General features: G+C 33.1%; 1 pseudogene; it reads right to left on the bottom strand.

Annotated features, from left to right (window-relative positions):
• Positions 1 to 4,206: 4,206 nt before the first annotated feature.
• Positions 4,207 to 7,434, bottom strand: LOC110737601 (annotated as a pseudogene).
• Between the last annotated feature and the right edge of the window lie 256 nt (positions 7,435 to 7,690).

Genomic DNA, 7,690 nt, shown 5'->3' with positions numbered 1-7,690 from the left:
TATATATATACAACTAACCAAACCACTAGCACAAACATGAAGAGCCCATATATATTATAGGCCGAAAACATTTAATTACACATAGCAGTAGACACTTAAAAATGTCTCCCGAACCGAAACTCGAAGATGAGTAAAACCTTTGATCACCATTTGGTTTGAGTAGAGTATTGAAAGAAAGGAACACTTGATTCTTGCTTAGAAAATCCATACCATTTTCATTTTCTTTTATTTCATAAGCCATTCTAGTAATTTTCTTAGCCTAAACACTTTTCATAGCCCAAAATCCACACATCTTAGCCCAATTTCCTCTTTTCATAACTGCATTCCAAAAACTAAGAAAATTTTACTTACGTGCCTTATAATTTTTATCCAAGTCTTACATGGTTGGATATCCCTTGAAATAAGCTATCCAATTATATATCATAAGTCCAATTCCGATCTATAACGATTAATATATGATCAAAATACCAAACTTTATCCAAAATCCATACCCTAGCACTATTTTGACAATATATTTTGCTCTATAATAGATATTTACCTGATTCTGATTGTGTTGAAAATTAGACTTCCACAACTTTCTAACGATATATAATTTTCTTAATCCGAGTTTGGGATCAAAAGTTATGATAAAACCATAAACAGCAAAAACTGAGATTCTGCAGCGATGAGCCAAAAATGCAACGATGCAATAGACTTCAACGCCACACATGGTGCAACATTTATGTTGAGTTACACTAGGAATTTTCGCCGAGCGACATTTTTCTCGTGACACGACAAACATCGACTTGGCGCGACACTTTTGTTATTTTGGCGATACAATTTTTATCTTTTTCCCGTTTTATTCCTATGAATATCGTAGCCTTTCGATGGTTACGGGCACCATTTTCTGCTCATGTTCTCCCTAATACTCTTGTGTTCTTAATATTTCATCTCTCTAATCTTCCACAATTTCTCCTTTAAGTGTTCCTGAACATCAATATTTCACCCGAATCTCTATCGGCGGTCCACGACATGAAAGGTTGATTATAAACCCTGAGGGTTTCAATCTAAACTCAATTTACTTTGTTTTCTTTAATTTAATTTAGTTCATTTAATTTATATTTATTCTTATTGAAGTTTACTAACAGTTTATTCATGATGTAGATGCAAGGTTTCGCAATCAAAGTAAGTAGATTTAATATTCCATTCGTTTAATTAATTCTACAGTATTTATTCTTGCTAGCTAGCATTGTATTTAGGATCGTTATTTTTAATTATTAGTATCATGTTTAGGCATTAATTAATCTTGTTAGTATCATGCCTAAGATTTTATTAATAATTATTTAGTATCATGTTTAGGATGCTTTTAATTCGTTCTTTAATTATTATCAAGTTGCTTCCAATATTTTTATGCTTGCCTATTTAATTTATTTGATTTATTCTATTTGCTTTGATCACCTATATTGCATGTTTAATTAGGAATATTTAACTGAAAATTACTACGCCTGATAAGATAATTTGGATAAACGGCTTGTTTAGGTTCCTAGTAATCTTGTTGTTTAATTAGAGGTTATCACAATAATTAGATTTATGTGTTCATTAAATATTCAACCAACTTAGATTAATTAGTTTAAAGTGAATTGAATATTGTTTGTATGTCTTTTGGGTTGCAATCAATACTTGTCACTATAAGAATCGAGTAGAGGCCAATACGGGCGGCTATAAGCGTCATTCAAAGCGCACGTACTCGATAATCGAAGCGTCATTCGGGCGGCTATAATTGAATATGCTTGGCAATCATAGGAAGTGGGAATTGATATTATACAATTAGGGACAATGAAAGTAGGGAGCCGCCAACAATTTTATAAAGAACTTGTAAACCGTTCACGGATCATTATAAGGCAACCACGATAAAGGGACAATGATAGGCAACAACGATTGACCCGTGAAGGTTACACCCCACTAATAATCCATGAGATTACTAACTCCATATGGTTCGGAACCACGAAAGGAGGATCAGGGATGATGGTACGAAGTGAGTCATGGAGTCACATTCGTCGTATTGGCCTCTACTCGATTCTTATTGCAAAAAGTATTCCCGCGATCTCAGAGGCACATAATACAGAGATTTAATGTTCTCCAAACTAATATTATGCTAAATTGGTTGAACATTAATGCAACACATAATTCTAAATATCGTGATCACTTGAATTAATAACAAGATTAAAAAGGATCTTAACTGGTCTTCCAAATTATCTTATTAAGCATTTTATTCAATTACATATTCCCTTTAAACATGCAATATGGTGATCAACAATAACAATAGAATAAACAATAACATTGGAAGCAATTTAACCATAATAAAAACGATTAATATATGACAAACATAATAAAAATCATTAGAAATACAATAGGAACAAAAGGAACATGGTTCGTTACTTTGATTGCGTTTGCTTGCAGCTATAAAACAATAAACACTTTAGTAATTTCAAGGAAAATAAATAATAAAATGGAAATTAATTCAAATGGAAGTAAAGTTGATTTGGGCCAAAACCTCAAACAATTCTACTTTTCACACCTTGGTTTAAGTATAGAACTTCGGGTAAAGTACGGACTCTAGGGAGTGCTTAAGAGATGAATTGTGAGAATAGGAAAGGTAAGTATTTAGGCTAGAGCGTAAGAGAGAAAAAGATAATTAATTGGTGCCCTGAGACTATGAAATTAGCCTCATATTTATAGAGGAAATGTGAGGGATGCAGTCCGAAACCCTAGAAATGAGGCGCCGTAGAAGAATAATGCATCGTGGCATGGCAAAGTTTGTCGTGGCACGATATAATTACCGTGACAAGATAATGCTGACGGGGAACAATACCTAATTCTATCAATTTAAAAGTCAAAGATGCGTAAAAAGATAAAATTGGATAAAGCAAAACTGTCGTGGCATGGCACTTTTTCCATTGCGCGGCAGATGGTTTATCTGGAATCTTTCTTAAAATCCAATTTTATCTTACTTTTAAATAAAGCACGTGACAATTAGGCGCTGTTTCAACTATTCCGGACTCATTTTAGGTTTAGGTTTTTATAATATTTATTAATTGGGATCAATTAATAAATTAAATGGATTTAAAACGGTCTGGGCTAAAATGAGAATTGAAAAAGTCTTGACTAAATACTTGGACTGAAATATGGACTGATTTGTAAATTGTGTTGGATTAATTATGGATTTTAAGCACTCCCAAGATTAAATACTCGACCTGACCAGTATTGGCGGTGAAAGGTTGTTCATCATCGGGTTTGGTTTTGGGGAGACATTTTTAGATGTCTATAGCGTTATTGACTTCATGACTCAATTTGTACCATCATTTTCGAATATCCAGTTATGAATGGGGTGTAACCTTCATGGATCAAATCGTTGTTGCTTTTCGGTTGGTCCCATTTCGTGGTTGGCTTTAATGATCCATGAACGGTTTAGTTCCTTAAAAAACTTGTAAGTCGTTCCCTACTTTTTAGTACCCATTATTATATGTAAAATCCAACTTCCTATGGTTTCCAAGCATATTCCCCTATGCTCCATGTAGGCTCAATTCAAATGACGCCTACAATAGCACACACAAGTTAACAAATACATCAAAGTCATCATTTTCTATTCATGTGGGATAATTTTCCCATTCTTAAATCCATACCATTGAAGTAACATTAATACATATACATTTCTACCTAAGTCAATAAGCGATGCTCGGGCGATTAGTGATCGTCGGCGGGTGGCTACCTTCTATTTTTGTGTTACTCTTTATGTCGATAACAAGGTGAGTGGTTATGTCTAGTTGGGGATTTATTTTCTATTTGGATTGATTTTTTGAAATTTTTTTGTCATTGATATTTGCTCAGCTTTCGGCTTCATTCTCAAATGAATATGGAGTTGTTCATGGGTTTTGGTTTACATAAACCGTCATTTAAAACACAATACTTTTAATACGACATGAAAATAGGCAAATAGCACTTGTAAAATAAATACGAAACAAATAAAAGAAATAAACACTATATTATTTCTAACACACATACATGCTACAAATCACATAGTAACAATCATTTATACAAAAATACATAGTAACAAAAGGTGTTTCATAAAGGTGAAACGGAAACATATATTGGTACGAAAATATAATAAAAGTTTGTTTATTATGTAGCAATTAAACACAATTTTGAAACATCCATCCTCTATGATAATTACAAGCCATCACCATGATGTGGAAGCATAAAATCATCGAGATTGTCTCTAACCTCATTAAGTGATTTAGATAAAAAGCTTTTAATGAGTTCCTTGGTTGAGAATTTCCTATAAATAGGCGGATCGTCTTCTGATGTTATCTCTTTTATTGGACCATGTATTTTCTCAGATGAGTAAACACCATTAAAATTAAATGCAATAGATTGCCTTGGTCCCACCTTTTTCGCAGTTACTCTATGACTTGAACCTTTTATCATATCATTAGTTATCATCTGTAAGATGTAAGATAAGAGTTAAAAGAAGTGCATCACAATTATATAAAACTCAAAATTACACTTTAGTCGAAGAACTAGATATTTTAATAATTTAGTTTACAAGGTAAGGAAAAACCTGAAGTATTTTTCCAAAGTTAACAATCAAACCACCAGTAACAAGCTCAATATTAACCCATTTGTTTTCATGAAGAACCTGGAGTCCACCAATATGGTCCTATAGGAGTATTGTGACAAATGTAGTATCAACATGAGCATCTACTCCCATGGTCAATTCTGGCTCTAGACATGCTGGGTAATAGCTGCTAACTATGGCCCAACGTTTATTACATTTTGCAATATTCCCGAGAAATTCGGGTTCAAGTCCAAGACCTAATGATATTAACATAAGTATGCGGTCACGAAGGTTATAGATATGGCTTATGTGTACACTCTTATTAATTAATTAAATTTGCATTAAAGGTTTGAATTTGTTAAGAAAAAACTCAAAGGTGATTTTATTTTTCAATACGGATCAAAATTCAGAAATTTGAATTTTTGAATCTATTTCTAGATCTACTGGGTCCACATGTACCTTTTTTTTATTTTACAAATATTACTTTAGAGATATGCTGTCATAGTGAAGTGAAAATTTATTTTTTAAGTTCAATTTTTAATCTAACATGCTTTTACCATCATAGTTTCAAACTTTAAAAAAGTAGAATTTAAATAATTATTATTTTCCACATTTTATTTTTAGTAGACACATTCTATTTAGGCATTTTAACCAACATATAAATTTAAATATTATAATTTTTAAATTCGAAAAATAGAAGTTGAGATAAATCAAACAAGACTTCACATGAGTCAAATTAACTTACGTAGTGATTAGTGCCCAAAGTTAAAAAGTATCAACTATATAGAATCGGAGTACATATAAACTAAAGAAACAAAGTTGTTAAATATAAACATTAACACAAGAAACAATTAAAGCATATATATATTTAATTTAATTTGTAAAGACAAATTATATATTACTATACATAAATTTTAGGAGATATTTTACTTTTGAACACCATAAAAAAACATGATATTGGTTTTTAATACCATATCGTTAAAAGTTGTATTTTACCGCCAAAAAAAATCTTGAAAATTGTTTTTCGCCACCACTCAACAGATTCCATCCAAGAATTCGGTAAATGGGGCCCATTGTGTCCACGTTTCGTGAGGGTATTGAACTAACAAAGAAGAAAAAAACCTAAAACTTAATACCCCCACCCTAAAAACACCTCCGGCGACCTTAGCCCACTGCCAGTACCCCACCGTCGCGCCCCTACGCCCTGCATTATCAAAATCCATCATCCTCCTTATCCCCCACCCAAAAACCCAATTTAAACCCTTTCCCCCCACCCCGCAACCATCCCTCTTTTCTCGGCCCCTACCCTCATAACGATCGATTTCGTTTAGAACAGCCCCAAAGCGGTTGATTTTGGTGGTTGAAATCAACCGTTTTGAGAGTGGATGAAAAGTGAGGGTGGTTGTTTGGGGTGGGGGAAAAGGTTTTTGCCGAGTTTGAGGTGGGGGAAAAGGAAGGGGAAGATTTCAGTGGTGGGGGTTGGGGAGGGGCGTATCAGGGGTGGGGGTTGGGGAGGGGCGTATCAGGGGTGGAGGTTTGCGACGAGCTAGGGCCGGGGCTGGTGGTGGCCTTAGGGTGTGGCTGGCTGGGGTGTTAAGTTTTTTTTTTTTTTTTTTTACCAATTTCTTGGTGACACATGGACATATGGCCCACTAATGAATTTTTGGATGGACTCCATTAAGTGGTGGTGAAAAACAATTTCTAGGAATTTTTTTGTTGTGGTAAAATATAACGTTTAAAGATTTGGTGTTAAAAACCTATTTTGTGTTCTTTTTTGTGTGTTAAAAGTCAAAATTTCCTGAATAACATAAAAATATAATATTCTACAGATTAATGGGTCGAATACGGTTTGATGATACTAATTGACAGGTTTAAATAAAGAAAATAAGATAACATGGTTTGGTTGTTTAAAAGTAATTAAAAATGAATAAATTTACAATGAGATTTTTGTTTATGGACTATGTTTAGTTACATTAAAATTTTATTAGGGCACGTAGGGTGTATACATTTTATGTACATAGTATAATAACACTAATCTTGTAATACGATTTTGGAATATAATCAAGTGTATTAATGTGAGACAAATATCAACACACCTGCATATAGGAGGCAACTCTTGAGGATCAACAATACCGCCAGTTTGTCGAGCGTTAACGTACAAAGTGTCCCTCTAATTTGCAGCCTTTGAGTGATACAAGTCATAGTTACTAATAAAAAACACAGGCTTTTATTGAAAATTGCGACTATAGAACGTTTGTTTTGTTTCAGCATCTTGTTCATGAAACATTCGACTTCGGTTAATCATCGTTTCTAACAATTCCTAAGAAATCCCATGGTTTATCACTTGAAAAAATCCCCATTCCTTTGCTACCATAATAATTTCCTTGGCAATCTCGGCAGTGTGATCTTTATTTTCACCAAAATAAGCAAAGTCTATTATTGGCACACTTATATTGTCAATACATGTACCAAAATATTTTAAAAGATCCTCAAGCGGTGTGATAAACATGCTAGGAATTTTTTTGATTCCAGCATCTACAAGCCCTTTGACCCCAAGTTTACCTTCAACAAAAGCCTTGAGTTCATTAAATCGATCATCACGACTTTGTGTATCATTGAAGGCATTTTGGGTATCCATTGGACCTTAAAACCTTTCTTTGATGGACTAATTTCAAAAGGATTTTCTTATTTTTTATTTTTTATTTTTTTGTGCTTCAAATTATTGTAGAGTTGATGAAAAATATGAGAGGCATAATTCATTATATGTATATATACTATCAGTAGGTCATATGCATGAGGAAATCATGGGTTAATCAACATGATTATTCATGTGAATTTCATTAATTGGAAATAATCAATAGACTGCTAAGGTGGTGTAATCAGCTTGCTTATTCACGTGAATCTCATTTATTGGAAATAATAAATAGACATATAAGCTAGTGTAATCAACTTAATCATCAATGTGAATCTCATTAATTAGAAATAATCAATAGACAACTAAGCTAGTGTAATCAGCTTACTTATCCATGTGAATATCATTAATTGGAAATAATCAAAAGACAACTAAGCTAGTGCATAAGAGACATGAGGCCATTG

The sequence above is a fragment of the Chenopodium quinoa genome, unplaced genomic scaffold (genome assembly GCF_001683475.1).
Source record: "Chenopodium quinoa cultivar QQ74 unplaced genomic scaffold, ASM168347v1, whole genome shotgun sequence".
NCBI classification, from domain to species: Eukaryota; Viridiplantae; Streptophyta; class Magnoliopsida; order Caryophyllales; family Amaranthaceae; genus Chenopodium; species Chenopodium quinoa.
This window is presented reverse-complemented; position numbering and strand designations above follow the sequence as displayed.